The 22747-nt window shown below is 46.0% G+C and overlaps 1 protein-coding gene across 2 annotated transcripts in view; it reads right to left on the bottom strand.

The window, feature by feature from the left end:
• CCDC73 (coiled-coil domain containing 73) overlaps positions 1 to 2928 on the bottom strand; it is a 112718-nt gene extending 109790 nt beyond the window's left edge. For both annotated transcript variants that reach the window (XM_073604479.1, XM_073604480.1), the window contains exon 1: positions 2601 to 2928. The gene's annotated coding sequence lies outside the window, so the exon portion shown is untranslated. The remainder of the gene's footprint in view (positions 1 to 2600) is intronic.
• Positions 2929 to 22747: the final 19819 nt, after the last annotated feature.

Raw genomic sequence — 22747 nt, 5'->3', positions numbered from 1 at the left:
ATGCATGGAGTGTGCTTTGGGGTAAAGGAGAGTGCATGGGGCATGCATAGAGTGCACTATGGGGTATAGGAGAGTGTATGGGGCATGCATGGAGTATGCTATTGCGTATAGAGAGGTAATGGGGCATGCATGGAGTGCGCTATGGATTATAGGGGAGTGTATGGGGCATGCATGGAGTGCGCTATGGAGTATAGGAGAGTGTATGAGGATGCATAGAGTGCGCTATGGAGTATATAAGAGTGTATGGGGCATGCATGGAATGCAACAGCTTCAGCCCATTCAATTTATTTTTTGCACTACAAACAAAAAAAGAGCGACGATTTTGAAAAAAACGCATTATTTTTTACTATTAGATATAATAAATATCCCCCAAAAATAAATTCCTCAGTTTGGGCCGATATGTATTCTTCTACATATTTTTGGAAAAAAGAAAAAAAAAAAAAAATATCACAATAAGGGTATATTGATTGGTTTGCGCAAAAGTTATAACTTTGGGGTTACTATATCCGACGAGACACGATGAAAGCCAATTCCGGCTTTGGGTATCTGGCTAGCCAGCGGACATATCGGCTGGTCACTGGGGCCTCCCGGTGGGACGGAGATCCTGGACATAGCGGCGATGGGGACGTCCCCTCCAGCTGCTTGTGATAACAATTGAGCGGCTGCTTATCTGCATCTGTTGTTATCCCAAGAAAGCCGACCGTTGGCTCTAAAAAAACAGTAGCGGGGTGATGCCTGCAGCTACATAATACCCGGTACAACCACTTGTAGCAGAATGACGTACAGGTATGAGATTTTGCATCAAAAGGTTAAAATACAACTACTAGAAGTACTTCAGTTTGACTTCCTATCAGCCTCGTAGGTTGCTGGTCACAGATGGAGCAATGTGTCCCATGTTTCCAGATACATGACAACACTGAACAGTAAGGTCTCCATTCTATGAGGCCCCTTCTCATGTGAGTGATGTGCTGTCATCCCAGAGAAGTACAGACACTTCTTTGGGGGAGGATCTCATGTTTTTAGCCCAACAAAAATCAATTGGAGCCCCTGAAATACACACATAACACGTGTTTTTGTGCCTAATAGCCAGTCTCCTCCTCCAAGTCACCTCCTTCCAATTGGCTGAAATAAAGCCCCCTTCCACCTGAACATACATGAAAATCACATGTAAACACAACTGAAGAAGCCGACACTCACGTGTGCTCCTAGCTTTAGCATGTTGTAATTCAGGCAGAACTGGCCAATCAGTCGCTTTGTCTAAATAGTAACCATATTTTCTGCACCAATCATGTGACCAGAGTCTCAGCAGCGCTGGAATGAGCGATTTCCCAAAAAGGATACAATTAGGATTTATTAACCGCTTCCGGACCGTCCCACATATATATATATACTGCAGCAGGGCGGTCCTTCAGAGCAAAATCCTCTACCTGTCCTGTAAATGATTTTTATTTCTTTGGGTCGGGGCGCCGCCGGCGACCGGCTGTGATTGGACACAGTGGGAGACAATCAGCGGGTCCAGTGGACTTGTTGTCTGCTGAGACCCGCCGATCGCTCCCGAGGCAGACGGAACGTTGCTCTGTCTATGTGAACAAGGCAGATCACCGTTCTGTCAGAGGGGAAGATGAAGATCTTGCGTTTCTGCTAATCAGGAAAATGGATCTCTGTCTTCCCCCAATCAAATCACCTCCCCCACAGTTAGAAAGCCCCCCCCCAGGAACATGATTAACCCTTTGATCGCCCCTGATGTTAACCCCGTCCCTGCCAGTGTCATTAGTACAGTGACAGTGCATATTTTTAGCACTGATCACTGTATTGGTGTCCCTGGTCTCCTAAAAGTGTCACTTAGTGTCCGATTTGTCTGCCGCAATGTCGCAGTCCAGCTAAAAATCGCTGTTCGCTGCCACTAATAGTAAAAAAAAAAAAAAAAATAATTCCATAAAAACATCCCATAGTTTGTAGACGGTATAACTTTTGCACAAACCAATCAAAAAACGCTTATTGGGATTTTTTTACCAAAAATATGTAGCAGAATACATATTGGCCTAAATTGATGAAGAAATTTGTTTTTACATTTTTATTGGATATTTTTATAGCTGAAAGTAAAAAAAAATATATATTTTTATTTTAAATTGTCGGTCTTTTGGTTTATAGTGCAAAAAAAAAAGTCGCTGAGGTGATCAAATACCACCAAAAGAAAGTTCTATTTGTGGGGAAAAGGGACATACATTGTATTTGGGTACAACGTCACATGACTGCGCAATTGTTAGAGTAACGCAGTGCCGCATCGCAAAAAATGGCCTGGTCACAAAGGGGGGGGGTAAATCTTCTGGGGCTGAAGAGGTTAATCTTGGTTTCATGTTCTGTTCTATCACTGAGGGTCATTTTTAATAAGATTCTAGTAATGATAAGGTAGAGATCTACATGGATGGAAGAAGCTTTATTGTGGAGACAGACAGACAGTGCAGAGCATAGAATGAGTCTCTTATCACACAGAACAATGTAGTAGTGTGACCTCCATGTGTTATAATGAGCCCTGAGGGGACTGTGTGAGGAGAGGGAAGGTCTGTGCTAAGTTGTCCCCCTTCCCTCCTTCTACTTACCGGGAAAATTCTTCTTTCCTCCAGTCATGTGACAAGGGCATAGAATGAGTGAGAACGGGCAGACTTCCCTCCCTACACAGCGGCGCTCTCTATTTCCACCTGCAGGCTGGAGGGTGAAGAACGCCGAATCCTCTCTCCAGCTTTCTTCTCCTGTCACCGTACATCGGAGGCGATGCTGAACTGCGCCACAGCCCGCGCGCGCCCCCTTCGGCGGGGGGGTCACGTTTCCTCTGATTGGCGGAGGGGGCGGGCGGATAACGGTAATACAGCACGAGACAGCTGAGCGGCGCCATTTTCTTCTGTGCTTTCCTACGGAGAAGACGCGTCATTTCCGCGCTCGTCACAGAAGAGGAACAGCGCCCTACAGAGGAATTTTCGGAGATTACAGCCACAGATTCTTCATCGGAGATATAGTAAGTGTCATTAGAAGTGATTTTGAAAAAAAAAAAAAGAAGTGATGTCACCTTACAAGTGAGATCGGGTCCGGTGCCCAGATGTGTGTGTAAAAAAGAGCTGGACCCGGCTGTAATGATCTGTTTTCTGGGGGGGGGGGCAATAAAGAGCTGGACCTGGCTGCAATGATCTGTTTTCTCTGGGGGGGGGGGCAATAAAGAGCTGGACCCGGCTGCAATGATCTGTTTTCTCTGGGGGGGGGGGGCAATAAAGAGCTGGACCTGGCTGTAATGATCTGTTTTCTCTGGGGGGGGGGGGCAATAAAGAGCTGGACCTGTCTGTAATGATCTGTTTTCTCTGGGGGGGGGGGGGCAATAAAGAGCTGGACCCGGCTGTAATGATCTGTTTTCTCTGGGGGGGGGGGGCAATAAAGAGCTGGACCTGGCTGTAATGATCTGTTTTCTCTGGGGGGGGGGGGGACAATAAAGAGCTGGACCTGGCTGTAATGATCTGTTTTCTCTGGGGGGGGGGGGGGCAATAAAGAGCTGGACCCGGCTGCAATGATCTGTTTTCTCTGGGGGGGGGGGGGGCAATAAAGAGCTGGACCCGGCTGCAATGATCTGTTTTCTCTGGGGGGGGGGGGCAATAAAGAGCTGGACCCGGCTGCAATGATCTGTTTTCTCTGGGGGGGGGGGCAATAAAGAGCTGGACCCAGCTGTAATGATCTGTTTTCTCTGGGGGGGGGCAATAAAGAGCTGGACCCGGCTGTAATGATCTGTTTTCTCTGGGGGGGGGCAATAAAGAGCTGGACCCGGCTGTAATGATCTGTTTTCTCTGGGGGGGGCAATAAAGAGCTGGACCAGGCTGCAATGATCTGTTTTCTCTGGGGGGGGGGGGCAATAAAGAGCTGGACCTGGCTGTAATGATCTGTTTTCTCTGGGGGGGGGGGCAATAAAGAGCTGGACCAGGCTGTAATGATCTGTTTTCTCTGGGGGGAGGGGACAATAGAGATCTGAACCCGGCTGTAATGACCCCTTCCCCCCCTCCTGCTGCTCTCCGGTGCCCTCCGCTGCTTACCAGAGTTGTTGGCAGCGGCGGAGGTGATCGCGTCCTTCTGCTGGCTGGGTATGGATACGAGTGAGGGGAAGAAGACCCCCCACCCCTCTCCATACCATTGCAGGGCACAAGTGACATCAAAATGTCACTTCCCCCCATAGCTTTCAAAGGGACATTTTTTTTTTTTTAATTTTTTCAAATGACATTTTTTTTTTTAATTGCATTTTAGTGTAAAGAGGTCTTTTGGACCCCAGATCCCATATTTAAGAGGTCCTGTCATGGAAAAAAAGTGACACATTTTTTTTCTAAAAAAAGAACAGTGTAAAAATAAAAAATAAAAGGTAAAATAAATAAGAAAAAAAAAAAAAATTTAAGCACGCCCCCATTTCACCGAGCTCGCGTGCAGAAGCGAACGCATACGTGAGCAGCGCCCGCATATGAAAACGGTGTTCAAACCACACATGTGAGATATCACCGCGATTGATAGAGGGAGAGAAATAATTCTAGCCCTAGACCTCCTCTGTAACTCAAAACATGCAACCTGTATAGTTTTTTAAACGTCGCCTATGGAGATTTTTAAGGGTAAAAGATTGCATCCTCTCAGTGGCTGTGCATGGAGACGAGTGAGGGGAAGATGGTCCCCACCCATCTCTATGACACTGCAGGGCGGAAGCGACGTCATAACGTCACTTCCACCCATGCCTCTTAAAGGCACATTTTTTCAATGTCATTTTTTATTTATTTCTTTTTTTTTTATTGCATTTAAGTCCAAATATGAGATCTGAGGTCTTTTTGACCCCGGATCTCATATTTAAGAGGACCTGTCATGCTTTTTTCTATTACAAGGGATGTTTACATTCCTTGTAATGGGAATAAAAATGATCCAATGTTTTTTTTTTAACAGTGAAAAATTAAATAAACTAAAAGTAAAATAAATAAATAAAAAAAATTTTTTTGTTAAAGCGCCCTGTCCCGACGAGCTCGCGCGCAGAAGCGATCGCATACGTGAGTAGCGCCCGCATATGAAAACGGTGGTCAAACCACACATGTGAGGTATCGCCGTGACCGGTAGAGCGAGAGCAATAATTCTAGCCCTAGACCTCCTCTGTAACGCAAAACATGCAACCTGTATAGTTTTTTAATCGTCGAGATTTTTAAGGGTAAAAGTTTGACGCCATTCCACGAGCGGGCGCAATTTTGAAGCGTGACATGTTAGGTATCAAAGACAGCGCAAGGAAAAAAAAGTATGTAGAAATCTCCTAGAGCAGAAAGTCCCAATCTCAGTATATACACTCTCTGCAGGGTGTGATACCTTATGAAGTGGTGCTAATATTCAGAAGCATTAACCCTCCGCTGGATAGGGCCCAGTCGGGAAAAATGTTTTCTGAAAACTAATTTGTGGGTCAGGGTGATGGGAACCAAGAAATGAATGATAGGAAGCAGCAATACGGTTGTTAATATGCTAATGTGCTACACCCTCTGCATAAAAACGGTGCCTATACCATAAAAAAAAAACCCTATGTGCATGTGTGACACATTGTAACAAAAATAAATGTAAGGTAGAGGTGAAAAATAAACTGAATGTGACCTGGTTCAAATGAGTGTAATAAGGAATGTGTTACACCCTCTGGCGGGTGCTGAACAAAATACATTTTAACAATAATATATAACCCAAAAAGTTTTGTGCATCTGTGACACATTATTACAAAATAGATGTAAGGTAGAAATGAAAAATAAACTGAATGTGACCTAGTTTAACCACTTGCTTACTTGGCACTTAAACCCCCCTCCTATCCAGACCAATTTTCAGCTTTCAGCGCTGACACACTTTGAATGACAATTGCGCGGTCATGCTACACTGTACTCAAATTAAATTTTTATCATTTTTTCCCCACAAATAGAGCTTTCTTTTGGTGGTATTTGATCACCTCTGCGTTTTTTGTTTTTTTTTGTTAAAAAAATGTAAAAAGACCGAATTTAATTTTTTTTTTTATTTTGTTATAAAAAATTTAAAACAGGTCATTTTTCTCCTTCATTGATGTACGCTGATGAGGCGGCACTGATGGGTGGCAGTGATGGGCACTGATGAATGGCAATAATGGGCACTGATCAGTTACACTGATAGGCAGCACTGCTAGTTGGCACTGATTCGCACCACTGGTGGGCATTGATAGGTGGCACTTGTGGGCATTGATAGGTGGCACTGTGGGCACTGTTTAGTGGCAATGGCAGGTGGCACAGATGAGGCAGATGTGCCTCTTCCTCTTCGGGACTGATGTCCCTTGCAGCTGAGCCGGTGATCGGCTTTTTTTCTCCTCAAGCTGTTAGCGTGAGGAGAAAAAAAAACGATTACCGATCTTTTGTTTACATCATGTGATCAGCTGTCATTGGCTGACAGCTGATCACATGGTAAGGGGCCGTGACCGGCCCCTTACTTGGATCGGTGATCACCCGAGTCTCAGTGACCCGGTGATCACAGCGCACTCCGCGCACGCGCACGGGGGTTACCGTCATATGACAGCCTCCTGGAAATTCAGGTCCGCGTTGTGCCCATCATTTGGCTATAGCGCGGATATCAGGAGGTTAAATAAGTGTAATAAGGGATGTGTTACACCCTCTGGCGGGTGCTGAACAAAATACATTTTAGCAATAGAAGAAAACCAATAGTATAACCCAAAAGGGTTTAGCTGGTGATATGGTAATGGCCGTGGACTGAATATATCTTATTCAGATAGGTGTGATTTGGGATGTGTTACACCCTCTGGGGGGTGCTAAAAAAAATAATTTCATCAATAAATGAATACAATATATTTAACCCAACGGGGTTAGACCTGGTGATTTGATGGTGACCATAAAGTTCATTAAAGTGGATGCAAATTCCATGTGACAATAGTTCTATATAATATAACACAGACAAAACAAAGTGACTTGTGCTCAAAAAAGTGTCCAGTGCTTGCTGATGAATGATGTGCAAATACAATGTGACAGAAAATATTGCAACAACCGTCATTTTATTCTCTAAGGTGTTCGAAATTTTTTTTTATAATGTTTGGGGGTTCTAAGTAATTTTCTAGCAAAAAAAAAACAGTTTTTAACTTGTAAACAACAAATCTCAGAAAGAGGTCCTTAAGTGGTTAAAAAAAGATCCACTGTGGATTACTCTTCAGAGTGCTCTGCAACTTCGTTTACACTTGTGGTTGGGGGAAAGTCAAAAATAGAGGTTGAGCTGTGTTTTTACTGCTATCCAACTGTTCCTCTTAAGCTGGAAAGGCAGCAGAGGGGGGATCTGCACACGAAATATCCAAAATGCTTTGCATGACAGTGTGGCAAAAATTGTCTGCACTGTTGGGTTCAGCGAGCAGTAATGGCTGCTGAATGTGGCCCATCCAAGTGAATGGGGGTTTCCTGCATCCGTGTGCAATGCATTCAGTTGCGGGGTGCTGCTGTAGGGTTTAAACAGGTGGTGAGGAGGTGATATAACACCTCTGTGCCTGTCAAATTCCCTCTGAAGAGCAATCCAAACATGGATTGCTCTTCAGAGGGCACCACATGTGTAAACAAGCCTTGAGCCTAGGTTCACACATATGCGATGTGGGAACCAGCGCAATTCCAGCGCCGGTTCCTGCATCACATCTCTCCCGCAGGCAGTTCACACTGCCCTCTGCGAACCACTGCGGGTGTAATTACAATGTTAATGACACCCCCAGATAGGTTCACAGATTGCAGTGCGAACTGTGAACTCGCACAAAAATCATATTGCATAGGTGAGAACACCCATACGATCCGATTCCAGTGTGTGTGTGTGTGTGTGTGGGGGTGGGGGGGGTCCCTGCACTATTTTCCTGCAAATCTAATGCATTTTCAGCCATACAACTGTATACAACTGTATGGCTGAACTCGCATTGCACAGACATCGCATGCGATCGGCACAGCAATGCGGTTGCAAATCACATGCGATGTCTGTGTTCGCACAAGTGGATCCCGGGCTGAGGCTATTCAGCCATGCCAGTATATTCTGTGGAGTAACCTCTTGTCTGCAGCAATTCCAAAAACTTCTGCTCAGCTGGGGGCCAGGAGAAGGAACACTATTTAACCCCCCCGGCAGTGGCGGCCCGTCCATAGGGGGCGCTCTCCAGCTATCTGTCTGTACTCCTCTCCTCCAGTCACTGTACATCGGGGCTGAGCAGGACTCACAGCCAGTGCGCGCCCCGTGAGGTTGTTAGAAAGGATGGTGGCTTCATTCGAAGCAGTTCCCTATGCCCAGTTCCATTCGAGACTGTTGCAAAACAGTATTCTATTTGCTTGGAACAAAACGATCCAAGCTTTGGACTTGCCAATGCGGCTGTCCCCAAGGGTGTCCCAAAGCCTCAATTGGTGGTTACTAAAGAATGTCCTAAAGGGTAAATCCTTCAGACCACTTATTTGGAAAGTGGTAATGACAGAGAAGACAACTGTCTAAGGACAGTATTCAAGAACCGAAAGAGCCTTGCCCATCAACATCCTAGAGATTCGGGCAGTGCGGCTGGCTCTAAAAGCCTGGACTTCCAGGTTAAGGGATTGTCCTGACAGGATCCAATCCGTCAATGCCACGGCTGTGGCCTATATCAGTCACCAAAAGGGGCACCAAGAATCTCTGTGCAGAGAGAGGTGCACCATATTCTAACTTGGGCAGAAAGAAATATTCTGTGCCTATCGGTAGTCTTCATTCCGGGAATAGAGAATTGGCACGAGCACTACTTGTGCCGCCAGCAGATTATTCCCAGGGGAATGGTCTATTCACCCCGAAATGTTTCGGGCTGTTTGTCAAGGATGGGGGACACCGGACTTAGATCTTCTAGCATCCAGTGCAACATAAAGTTAGTCAACTTTGTGTCCACAACAAAGGATCCATTCGCATGCAGAACAGATGCGTTGGTGATACTGTGGGATCAGCTTTTACTGATCTATGCATTTCCCCCTATTCAATTGCTGCCTCGACTTCTTTGCAGGATCAAGCTGGAAAGAAAACCGGTAATTCTCGCAGCACCAGCATGGCCCAGAAGGTCATGGTATGCAGAGATCGTAAAGATGGCAGTGGAGGATCTGTGGTCCCTTCCACTAAGGCCAGACCTGCACTCACGGGGGCCGATATTCCATCCTACTTTACGAATGCTAAATTTAACGGCTTGGCTATTAAAAACCCACATTCTGAAGAAATGTGGGCTTTCCAGGTCAGTTGTCTCAACTTTAATCAATGCAAGGAAACCAGCTTCCAGAACTATATATTATAGAGTTTGGAAGACTTATGTTTCCTGGTGTGAATCCAAGGGTTGGCACCCTCAGAGATATATCATAGGCAGAATTCTTGCCTTTCTACTATTTGGTGTAGAGATGAAGTTGGCCCTGAATACTATTAAGGGCCAAGTCTCAGCCTTATCTGTTTTATTTCAAAAGACCACTTGCTACGCATTCTTTAGTCCAGGGTTTCATGCAAGGAGTAATGCAGATAAATCTGTCAGTTAAATCACCTTTAAGCCCTTGGGACTTAAATTTAGTTTTGTCAGTGTTACAAAAACAGCCATTTGAACTGATACAGCATATGCCCTAATGCCGCGTACACACGGTCGGACTTTTCGTCTACAAAAGTCCGACAGCCTGTCCGACAGACTTTCGGCGGACTTGCAGCAGACTTTCTAACGAACGGACTTGCCTACACACGACCACACAAAAGTCAGACGGATTCGTACGTGATGACGTACACCGGACTAAAATAAGGAAGTTCATAGCCAGTAGCCAATAGCTGCCCTAGCATGGGTTTTTGTCCGTCGGACTAGCACACAGACGAGCGGATTTCGGGTCCGTCGTAGTTACGACGTAAAGATTTGAAGCATGTTTCAAATCTAAAGTCCGTCGGATTTGAGGCTGAAAAAGTCTGCTGAAAGTCCGGAGAAGCCCACACACGAACGGATTACCAGCCAGCTTTAGTCCGTCGGCGTCCGTTGGACTTTTGTAGACGAAAAGTCCGACCGTGTGTACGCGGCATTAGTCTTTCTGACTAGGAAGCTGGTATTTTTGGTTGCTCTATCCTCAGCAAGGAGGGTTTCAGAATTGGCTGTTCTTTCTTGTAAAGAGCCATATTTGACTATTCATGAGCACTGAATGGTGTTACGACCTCGTCCAGGCTTTTTGCCAAAAGTGGTTTCAAGCTTTCATCTGAATGAAAAGCTTGTCCTGCCATCGTTTTTCCCAAAACTATGTTCCAGGGAAGAAAAGTCACTACATTGTTATGATGTGGTGAGAGCAGTGAAAATCTATTTAAAAGCAACCGCTCAGATCCATAAGACTGATGTCAGGCAGCGTCAAAATCCACTGTTACTAAGTGAATTCGGCAAGTTAAAATTTAAACTTATAATGTAATGGGTTGGATGCTCCCCTTTTCAAGTTAAGGCGCACTCTACCAGAGTGGTGGTGCTTCTTGGGCAGTACTTCACCAGGCCTCCATGGCTCAAATCTGTAAGGCCGCAACTTGGTCTTCAGTGCATACATTCATCAAATTTTATCAAGTGAATGTAAGATGGAATGAAGATATCACCTTCAGGTGCAGTGTGCTGCAGGCAGCAGTATAAGTCCTCAGGTCTGGGGGTGCCCTATGGGTTGGGTCTCCCTCCCCTTAAGTAGCATTGCTATGGGACGTCCCATTAAGTAAATAATTGAGGCCCTGTGTCCTATGATGTACGATAAAGAAAATAGGATTTTTTTAACGGCTTACCTGTAAAATCCTTTTCTTGGAGTACATCATAGGACACAGAGGTCCCGCCCCTCTTTTTATGGGGTATAAGTATACTGCTTGGCTACAAACTTGATGTGCTCCTGGAAGGAGGAGGGGTTATATAGGAAGTCAACTTCCTTAAAGCGGGATTCCGGCCATCTAAAAAAATGTTCTAAAGTCAGCAGCTACAAACACTGTAGCTGCTGACTTTAAATAAGTAGACTTACCTGTCCTGGGTGTCCGCGATGTCGGTCGCCCGAGGCCGACCTGTCCCTCGGCTCTCGGGTCCCGGCACCGCCATCCTAGGTAAAGGAAACAGGCAGTGGAGCCTTGCGGCTTCACTGCCAGTTTCCTATTGCGCACGTGCGAGCGGCACGGCGATCTGTGAATGGCCCCGTGGTTTTCTGGGAACACACACAGTTCCCAGAAGGCAACGGGGCCGCTCAGCTAGGAGCAGAACACGCCACGGAATAGGAACAGGCAGATTAGAAGACTGCCTAGCACCAAGGGTTCAGGTAAGTTTAAAAATTTTAATTTTTTTTCAAATGTTTTTTTTTTTTTTTTTTTTTTTTGGATTTTTGGTGAAAATTTTTTTTTTCAGGGTGGCCCTCCACTTTAATTAGGGTTTACCAGTGTCAACACCTGAAGGTGGCCTATAACCTATTAAGTAAATACTTGAGGCTCTGTGTCCTATGATGTACTCCAAGAAAAGGATTTTACAGGTAAGCTGTTATAAAAATCCTATTATTTTTACTTGCAAAAAAATTTGCATTCATTTTTTTAAAGGTGAACTTATCCTTTAAACAAAGCGGTATTCTGATATGAGTGCTCAGAGTGTGGGTAGGTAAGTACTCTTTTGCAGGTATTCCTTTTATAAATTTTCTTTTTTTGACAGTCTATACACCAAGTCATATATATATATATATATATATATATATATATATATATATATATACCGTATTTATCGGCATATAACACGCGCCGGCGTATAACATGCACCCCAATTTAGGAGGGAATTTTAAGGAAAAAAAACTTTTAGGAGGGAAGTTGAAGGGAAAAAAACTTACATTTAAATGCCCATCATTGCAGCCTTCTCAGTGCAGCCTTGCCCCAGTGCAGCCTTGTCAGTGCAGCCTTGTCAGTGCAGCCTTCCCCAGTGCAGCCTTGTCAGTGCAGCCTTGTCAGTGCAGCCTTCCCCAGTGCAGCCTTGTCAGTGCAGCAGTGTCAGTGCAGCCTTGCCCAGTGCAGCCTTGCCCAGTGCAGCCTTGCCCAGTGCAGCCTTGCCCAGTGCAGCCTTCGATCCCCTGTCTTCAAAATCGCCGACCGCGATTTGAAAATGGCGTCGCCGGCGCCGAAATACACAGAGCCGGTCCTCGGCTCTTTCCGGCGGCTCTCGTTCACTTTCGGCTCCACTCGTAGTCCCGAGCGGAGCTATCCGAACCTAGCCGAGTAGGTTCGGATAGCTCCGCTCGGGACTACGAGTGGAGCCGAAAGTGAACGAGAGCCGCCGGAAAGAGCCGAGGACCGGCTCTGTGTATTTCGGCGCCGGCGGCGCCATTTTCAAATCGCGGTCGGCGATTTTTAAGTTTTGACAGCTCGGGATCGCATGGTATCGGCGTATAACACGCACCTGCGACTTTCCCCTGATTTTAAGGGGAAAAAAGTGCGTGTTATACGCCGATAAATACAGTATATATATATTTTTTTATTTATTTATATATGTATGTGTGTGTATACATATATATATATATGTGTGTGTGTATATACATATATATATATATATGTGTGTGTGTGTATATATATATATATATATATATATATATATATATATATATATATATACACACACTTTTGTGAATTTCACAATTGTTGGTGTGGATTCTCATCCTTCTAAAACCTTATCTTCCTCATTCGGCCGGCCACATTATCACCCCCTGGCCTACACCTTCTTGTTTGTAGGGTGGTTCCTTTCTTTTACAGTGTGCTTACAGCTACCGTATTTATCGGCGTATAACACGCACCCCAAGTTTAGGAGGGAATTTTAAGGAAAAAAAAACTTTTAGGAGGGAAGTTGAAGGGGAAAAAAACTTACATTTAAATGCCCATCATTGCAGTCTGCTTATGCCTTGTTTCCACTGAGCGGATCGGTACAGTTTTGCCTCGTTTCCAATGAGCGGATCGGTTCAGTTCGGTACGGTACGCTATTTTGGGTGTTTCCATTATGAAAGTGGCCCATACAACCGAACCGAACCGTTCCATTCAGGGTCCTGCTTCAGATGTGGGGCCATAGAAAATGGAACGGTTCGGTTAGGGCGGAGCTACGATACATTCCACTGATTCGCTGACAGAAAACCCTCTGCTGAGCTATGCTGAGGCATTTTTCTAAACCCTGTATGGCCCCTTTTGGTCCCACTTGCAGTGGAAACGCTCACCAGAATAGACCGGACCATTCTAGGCCATTCAAACTGTACCGACCCGAACCGATCCGCTCAGTGGAAACAAGGCATTTGAATGGCCTAGAATGGTCCGGTCTATTCTGGTGAGCGTTTCCACTGCAAGTGGGACCACAAGGGGCCATACAGGGTTTAGAAAAAATACCTCAGCATAGCACAGCAGAGGGTTTTCTGTCAGCCAATCAGTGGAATGTATCGTAGCTCCGCCCTAACCGAACCGTTCCATTTACTATGGCCCCACATCTGAAGCAGGACCCTGAATGGAACGGTTCGGTTGTATGGGCCGCTTTCATAATGGAAACACCCAAAATAGCGTACCGTACCGAACCAAACCAATCCGCTCAGTATAAACAAGGCATTAGTGCAGCCTTGTCAGTGCAGCCTTGTCAGTGCAGCCTTCCCCAGTGTCCATTGCAGCCTTATCCCAGTGCAGCCTTGCCCCAGTGCACCCTTGCCCAAGTGCAGCCTTGCAGCTCGCAGTTTGAAAATTGCGCCGCTCCCCTGCGATCCTGAGCTTCAAAATCGCAGACTGCGATTTGAAAATGGCACGGCCGCCGCTGAAATACACAGAGCGGATCCTCGGCTTTTCTCGGAGGCTCTCGTTCACTTTCGGCTCCACTCGTAGTCCCGCCCGGGATGGGCGTGACTGTGAGCGGAGCTATCCGAACCTAGCCGAGTACACTCGGCTAGGTTCGGGCGGCGCTCGAGTGAAGCTGAAAGTGGCCGAGAAGAGCCGAGGACCGGCTCTGTGTATTTCGGCACCGGCGGCGCCATTTTCAAATTGCGGTCGGCGATTTTGAAGATCTGTCAGCTCAGGATCGCAGGGGATCGGCGTATAACACGCACCCACGATTTTCCCCTGATTTTAAGTGTTATACGCCGATAAATACAGTAATTGTGGGCCAGTGCTTCATGAATGGCCTGCTTTAGGGCTTTGAATTTATTGAAAAAAAAAAAAAGTTAGCGTAGGTACGTTAAAATATTTTTGTATTTTGTTCTGGTTCAAGATACTCCTTGCAGTTTATTCTTTGGTGTATGTGTTGAAATGCTGGAAGTCATTTTATTATGTTTTATTTATTACAGGTATTTATATAGCGCCATCAATTTACACAGCACTTTACATATACATTGTACATTCACATCAGTCCCTACCCTCAAGGAGCTTACAATCTATGGTCCCTAACTCACATTCATACATACTAGGGACAATTTAGACAGGATCCAATTAACCTACCAGCATGTCTTTGGAGTGTGGGAGGAAACCGGAGTACCCAGAGGAAACCCACACAGGCACAGGGAGAACATGCAAACTCAAGGCAGGTAGTGTCGTGGTTGGGAAACCAGCGACCCTTCTTACTGCTAGGCGAAAGTGCTATCCACTACACCACTGTGCCGCCCATGTTATATAAAAATATTTTGTACCAATGTAAGCTCTTTTAATAAAGTATTTTGACACATGTATGTTTAGTTTTTTCTTAGCTTTTCATGGAAGTCAATGTGACAATCGTACAACCCCCAGGAGTCCTTAGGTTGAGCTTTTTGGAGTGGGAGGGAGTGCTGTGTACAGGTGTGTGAGTGGTGACAGAAGAGTGGAGACCTCCCCTGTCGTTGCTGATTTCTCCTAGTCGTAGTGTCACTGTATAGAAAGGTCAGCGATTGTGCCTGCATTAGAGTGATACATTTGCTTACTGCAATGCTATGGGCTAGTAAGCATTGGCAATGAGTAGTTCTCTTCCGGGGGTGCAATGCACCAGTATAGTTTAAAACCTCCATTCCCCCGTCCATGGGAGCTGTAAAGCAGTGGTCATCAACCCTGTCCTCAGGGCCCAATAACAGGCCAGGTTTTCTATATTACCTTGGGGAGATGCAGACTAGAATACTGCAATCACTGAGCAGCAAATGATATAAACTGTGATGTGTTTCAGTTATCTTGCAAACCTGGCCTGTTGGTTGGCCCTGAGGACAGGGTTGATGACCACTGCTGTGAAGGACAGATGCAGGCTAATGCAAACCGAGTGACTCAGTTGAAGCCACCCATGGGTGAGCCACTCAGCTTGCACCCACCTGCTGCCCACCCCTTACACTCAACATGTGTGCAGGTGGTCTCTGCTAAACAGAAGAGGAGCCATAGGGGAACTAAAGGTAAGAAGCAGATCAATGGAATCTGCTGCTTGGACCTGCTTCCTGTAGATCAAGGTGACCACTGCCGTTCCCCAATTTGGGATTTAAGGACAACTCTATGCCATATGATAAAATGTGCTCAGTCTGATATCTGCTGCAGATAGGGGAGATGGTAGGGTTGATGCAATGCAAACTCTGGGGTATAGTTAATCCTAGGTAGAAATTTCAACTGAATAAATTGCTCTTTAGCAGAGATAAGTTTGGTTTATTGTGAGGACAAGAGGATTCATTGTCGTAATCAGTGAAATGCCCCCACCCCGTCCGTCAAGTGACTTCACAAGGCACTCAGGAGGTCACTGTGGACCATCTGGCTATCTGGGACTCCATCTCCATCCTAAATTCTGGGCAGTCTGTGACTCCTGCTCCTCCTCCTGACCATCCGCAAACATGCCGACTGTAAAACATCGATAAGATAGTCCAGAGACAGGAAACAAAAATGGTGAAAGATTTGGGAGATAAAACATATCGAGAGCGACTTCAGGAACTTAATATGTACAGTCTGGAGGAAAGAAGGGAAAGGGGAGACATGATTGAGGCCGGATTCACATGTGTGGAAGTGTGCCTGTTCACCGATTTAGATGCAAATTTTTGCACAGGACCCTCCCCGGCCCCCCCGGACCTGTGTGAACTGGCTTCCATTGAGAGCCGGTCACACTCGCATGTCATGCAAATTGGATGCAGGGAAACCCCCACATATGTGAAGTCGGCCTTAAACCTTTAACCACTTCCGGACCACCCACTGTATACAGTTGAACCTCGGACTGCGAGTAAAGCGGTTAACGAGCGTTTCTCAATACGAGCACTGTAGTCTATAAAATCCTGACTCTGGTTGCGAGTGTTGTCTCGCAAAACGAGCAGGATTCAAGCCAAAGCGGTGTGCAGTACCGCGTTTGGCCTGAGGTTGGGGGGGGGGTGCCAGAGCCGATCGGAGCCATAAGGAAATGCTTGGAAAACCTCGGAAATACTCCGTTCCCGAGCCTTTCCGAGTTCAGCCCCCTCACCTCTGGCCACATGTGGTATTGTATGCCATTGAAGTCAATACGGAACAAATTATGTTCGTTTCCATTGACTTCTATGGGGAAACTTGCTTTGATATGCGAGTACTTTGGATTACAAGCATTCTCCTGGAACAGATTATGCTCGTAATCCGAGGTTCCACTGTATATACGTCGGCACTTTAAAGAGGGGTATTTCTGTTATGGCAGCAGCTAGCTGCCATAACCCAGGTATCCATCTCTTCAGTGAGCAGTCCGGTTTACGATAATTATGGTCTCTGTGGCGGATTTGCCGCGAGATCACCATTATCGGCGGTGGGAGAGGGCCCGCCCCCTCCCGCGCCCTCTGGCACTTACCGGAGCCATCGCTAGCGGCGGAAACGATCGGGTCCTCATTTGTGCTGGGTATGGAGACGAGTGAGGGGAAGATGGCCCCCACCTGTCTCCATACCATAGCAGAGCGGAAGCAATGTCAAAACGTCACTTCCGCCCATAGCTCCTAAAGGGAAATTTTTTTTTATGACAACATTTTTTTTTTTATTGCATTTCAGTCAAAATATGAGATCTGAGGTCTTTTTGACCCCAGATCTCATATTTAAGAGGACCTGTCATGCTTTTTTTCTATTACAAGGGATGTTTACATTCCTTGTACTAGGAATAAAAGTGACCCAAATATTTTTTTTAAATCAGTGTCAAAATAAATAAAATAAGAAAAATAAAAACGTGAGCAGCTCCCGCATATGAAAACGGTGTTCAAACTACACATGTGAGGTATCGCCGCAATCGTTAAAGCGAGAGCAATAATTCTACAGAGTGGGCGCCTGACATGGCGTAGGTCACCGCGATCACCGCTGTGATCTATGCCCGGAAGTGGGAGCAAATACCTGTATTAGACAGGTATCTGCTCCCTCCTGCCCCCTGAAAGGTGCCAAATGTGACAGCGGAGGGGGGGAGGATTCCAAAAAGCGGAAGTTCCATTTTTGGGTGGAACTCTGCTTTAAGTGGTTAAATACATCAAGGGGGTGAACAAGGTTCAGAAGGGCAGTTTTTTTAATATAAAACCAAAATCAAGAACACGGGGACATGACCTCAAACTAACTGGAGGAAAATTCAAAACTAATATTATAAACTATAATTTTACTGAAGGGGTTGTTGATGCTTGGAATAAACTACCAGCAGAGGTAGTGACAGAGTCAATGTCTTCAAACATGCTTGGGACAAACCTAGATCTATACTCAGACAATAAACTTTAAAAAAAAAAAAAAAGAGATTGACAACTTGGTCTTTTTCTGCTTCAATCATTTTTATTAGTTTTACAAAAGACAGTAATACAATTTAGTAAACACATTTACATTACTGAGGCTATCAAGAACGGTAAAGGCCTGTCGTCACCTTTTTATGTATCTCTTAATGAGCACCTCCTAATCTGGCGGTAAATAGCAAATTTACACATATACATACAGGTAGGAATACACATAACATGTAAAATCAATTCCTAAACCAGTAGTAGCAAGTAATAACATGGTTACAATTGAGTAACATGATACAATTAGAGTCCACCATATGTCATAGTTGGATAAAAATATATCGCGACTAAGCGACTGCATGGCCTATGACCTCTTTTAACCCTGTCACAGGTGTATAGGTACAAGTATAAAAACATTAAAAGCTGATAGGGCTGTTATATACTGGTACACAACTATTCTATGCTCGACACTTTTCGCGGCATGGTGCCGCTCATCACGAGCAGGTACGTGGTGTGTCTGCAAATAGGAAAAAATGTAAAACAATTACTTAAATAATCATGTATCCAAAAAGGGGGAGAAGAGCAAGAATAAAGATCCTCACCCCCCCAAAAGGGATCACTTACAAGTACATATGGAGCTATGGCATCGAGGACAACAAACCACCCAGGTTGTCAATGTCAGGAGCTGGGGGGGCTAGTCCAACGGCAACGCACATCACATGGGCAGCAACCCAGGTGGACCCAGGCACACAGGGCATACCTAAGTGATTATGTGAAAAATATATAAGTGAGCGATAATGAAGCCAAATTAAGTGTTATGCAAAAGTTAAGATGGGGAGAAGTGATGAAAGTGAAGTGAAAGCTGCTGATGTGAAAGGGGAGAAAAGACTAAGCAAGGAAAATGTAGGGTAAACAGGCTGGGGTGAAGTGAACAACTACGGTAAAGGTTACCACCAGGACACCTGGGGACAGGGATGTGTATGAAAACTGCTAACAAGCTGACAACGTGCACTGCAACCCAACAAATTACCTGGTTCTGAGCAGGATGGGGAATAGTCCTATTCGGAAGGGGGGACATAATATCTGGTGTATGCAGGAGCCCCGTGTGATCATGTCCAGCACTGGGAGCCGCACATAAATAACTGCGCGCCGCAACCGGACCGCCCCCGACATCACACGCACGGGCACAGCAGGGAGGAAACGGCGCCCATAGCGGCGTCCTCCCAAACGTGCTGCATCCTCGTGGAGATGGAAAAAATGGCCACCGGAAAAGCGGCACCAAGGGGGGTGCCGCACATCCAGCGCACAATGTGTGACGTCGAAACGCAGTGACCAGACGCGCGTCCCCCCCAGCGTCAACATGAACAGCGGGAGGGAGGGACACCGGTCAGTGCGCATCGCAGCTTCCGGACAAAGCACAGGTGGCATGGGGGCCCCCACGCACGCCGACAGCTGCATAAGGACAACAATTAGTATTAAATAATCAAGATATAATAATGCTGCCTACTATTTGCAGAGATAAATCACAGAGGGGAAAAAAAGCCAGTATATTAGCGGGTATAAATGTATACAAGTAAAAGAGGGCGGGTTAAAAATAGGCCAAGGAATTGCAGAGTGTTAAATAGTGGTAATTTGGCCAATAGATTACAACCATATGCTTCCATCCCTGTTTATAGCCAAAATTGGGGAAAGGGGAGGGGGAAACTGTATGGGCTGGGTGTAACAAGATGTCCGCTGCTGTCTTGTGACTGCAGGCTACTGAGGCCGAGTGCAGGGTGTACCAAGATGGGCGTCGCAGTGTACTGTACGGAGACTCGGACCGTCACTTCTGTTAACAATTCTGACGGCCCGGGTCACCGATGCTGATGGGTGCCACATGCGGCTGCAGCCCACCCCCCTGCCCCATAAGCTTATCTTCCGCTGCAAGGACTCGCTCTCACTGTGCCTGGACCCGCGATTCACTCCGCCCACTGACTTCCGGGTGCCTCCTGCATGCAAGGTATCGGCTGAAGCATGGAGAGCATTTGCCCGAGTACAAGTACTCGGGCAAATACTCGGAATCGATCCCGATACTAGTATCGGTATCAGTGCAACCCTACTGTGCAGTGTCCATACATACAGAATAAGAACAGATACTGAGAATTATACCCAGCACAGGGGACAAGAGAAGTGGTACTGTGTATTGTCCATACATACAGAATAAGAACAGATACTGAGAATTACACCCAACATACAGGACAAGATTCAGGCAGAACTGGCCAATGAGTAGCTGCGTCTAAATAGTTACCATCTTTTCTGCAGCAATCATGTGACTAATGTCTCAGCAGCACTGGAATGTGTGATTTCCCAAAAAGGATGCATTTAGGCTTTATTAACCGCTTCCGGACCGCTCCATGCAGGCAGATAAAGTGTGGTAGGGCGGCCCTTCAGCACAAAATCACGTACCTGTATGTGATTTTTTTTTTTTCAGGTCGGGGGCCCTGCCAATGACCCTCTGTGATTGAACACAGCGGTAGCCAATCAGCAGGTTTGGTAGACCGGATATCCACCGGGACCCGCTGATCGTTCCCAAGGCAAACAAAACGGCGGTCTGCCTATGTGAACAAGACAGATTGTTGTTCTGTCAGAGGGGAAGATGGAGATCTGGTGTTTCTGCTAAGCTGGAACACGGGTGTCTGTCTTCCCTCAGTCAAAGCAACCCCCCCCCCCCCGCAGTTAGAAAGCACCCCAAAGGAACACAGTTAAACCTTTGATCGACTCTGATGTTAACCCCTTCCCTGCCAGTGTTAATACAGTGACAGTGCATGTTCCCCTTTTTTTTTCTTTTTACAAGTAATAGACTAATTTTATTGGCAGCAGCACAAGTTCAATACTTACTATCAGTTCTTGGCAGATGTCATTACCCTCCATACAATAAGTAGACCTAGCAGGCATGACTGCACAGCCACCCAGTAAAGGCACCTGCTATAAAAGCTGGTAAAAACCACTTCTTTCTGAAGAACATGCTTTTACCTACAAAGTGGTGTCATTTTAACATGTATAAACACTTTTTTTTTTTTTTTACTATGATAGCCTAATTACTGGGTGGCTGTGCAGTCACGCCTGATAGGATGCATTAAAGTGAAAAAACACGAAGCTTTACAACCCCTTTAATGTAGCTGTTAAAGGAATTGTGCAAAAAAATGTAAAAATCTCCCCAACCTGGAAAAATCACAGGTGTTTAACCCCTTCCCCAGGATGACGCACATCACAAGGAGCCCACAGACCACTTCTTTTTCATTAAATCGGAGTTCCACCCAAAAAACTGAACTTCCTCTGTAAGTGAAGGTGACCCCCTGACATGCCACATCCAGGACAGGTGAATGTCTGATTATTAAAAGACAGCAGCTACACTTTTTGTAACTGCTGACTTTTAAATGGGTGGAACTCCACTTTAACATTTGAAACTACAAGAGGAAAGCTATGAGCAGTTACTAATCACTATGCAGAGGCTGTGCACCAGAGCATCTACTAGAGATAGTTGTAACACTAACTTTGCCCAAGGAGTTGCGCTGGCTGGCATTCCTGTGACATGATCCACCAAGCATGTTGTATGATACATGAATATTGCACTTACAGAATACTAAGGTGACCACAGATGTCCTTTAACAATAAGTGCATGCACTAAACATCCACTAATAGAATGATCAAGACTTGTTTTTGGTCCCCAGATCAGTGCAAGAGAGGGGGCGGTGTAAGGAAGAGAGGGGGTTGTGTGAGGAGTAGAGAGGGGGGAAGGTGTGGGGTAAGTTGTCTCCCCTCCTTGTACTTACAGACACTGTGGAACACCATCTTCCTCCCTCCAGTCATGTGATGAGGGGATAGAGACTGAGGGAGAACGGCAACCTTCCCTCACTGCACATCGGCGCTCTCTATTGCCACCTGCAGGCTGGAGGGAGGAGAAAGCTGAATCCTCTCTCCAGCTATCTGTTCGGACTCCTCTCCTCCTGTCACTGTACATAGGAGCTGAGCGGGACTGACAGCCAGCGCGTGCCCCATGCGGGAAAGGGGGAGGGGGTTGGTGGGGGGGGGACTCGCGCTTCCTCTGATTGGTGAAGAGGCGGGCGGATGACGTCATACCAAGTACGCGACGGTGGAGCGGCGAGATTTTGAAAGTACCTTGCCAGGCGAAGGGAGTGTCTTCTCACAGATCATTTAACATAACCAGCACAGCGCCCTACAGTGGACTGATCAGAGACTACACCCACAGCTTTTTCATCAGAGATAGTAAGTGGGGTTTTTAAACTAGGCGATAGGGGGGGGGGTCCAGAGACAGTGACAGCCAGCGCGGAAGATATTCCAGAGGGTAGTATTGGGGGCATTAGTGGTAGGTTAACCAAAGCACAAAAACACAAGGTGAGTATAGTAGCAAGCCCTAGTTGCAATCTTGAAACCCCCAATACGAGGACAATATGCGACCGGTCTAAACTATGTGGCATGTTCACCAATGCCAGGAGCATGGCGGACAAGATGGGTGAACTAGAGATACTGTTGTACAAGGAGGATTTGGATTTTGTGGGAATTTCAGAGACCTGGTTCAACAGCTCTCATGATTGGCTGGCAAACATTCAAGGGTATACCCTATACCGCAAGGATAGAGAGGGTAAAAAAAGGGGGAGGGGTATGCCTATATATCAAGAATAATGTACAAGTGAATGTGAGAGATGATATCACTGAGGGGGCTAGGGAGGAGGTGGAATCTTTATGGGTAGAGCTCCAAAGGGATGAAGCTAAGGGGAAAATAATACTGGGAGTATGCTATAGGCCCCCTAACCTGAGGGAGGAAGTGGAGACGGATCTCCTATCACAAATTGGATTAGCAGCAAGGATGGGAAGTGTTATCATAATGGGGGATTTTAATTATCCAGACATAGACTGGGCGGAGGGAAGCGCGCATTCATTTAAGGCTCGCCAGTTCCTTAGTGTCTTGCAGGACAATTTTATGGGTCAGATGGTAGACGCACCAACTAGAAATACAACATTACTAGATCTACTGATTACAAACAATACAGACCTGATAACAGATGTGGAAATAC

The sequence above is a fragment of the Aquarana catesbeiana genome, linkage group LG11 (genome assembly GCF_042186555.1).
Source record: "Aquarana catesbeiana isolate 2022-GZ linkage group LG11, ASM4218655v1, whole genome shotgun sequence".
NCBI classification, from domain to species: domain Eukaryota; kingdom Metazoa; phylum Chordata; class Amphibia; order Anura; family Ranidae; genus Aquarana; species Aquarana catesbeiana.
This window is presented reverse-complemented; position numbering and strand designations above follow the sequence as displayed.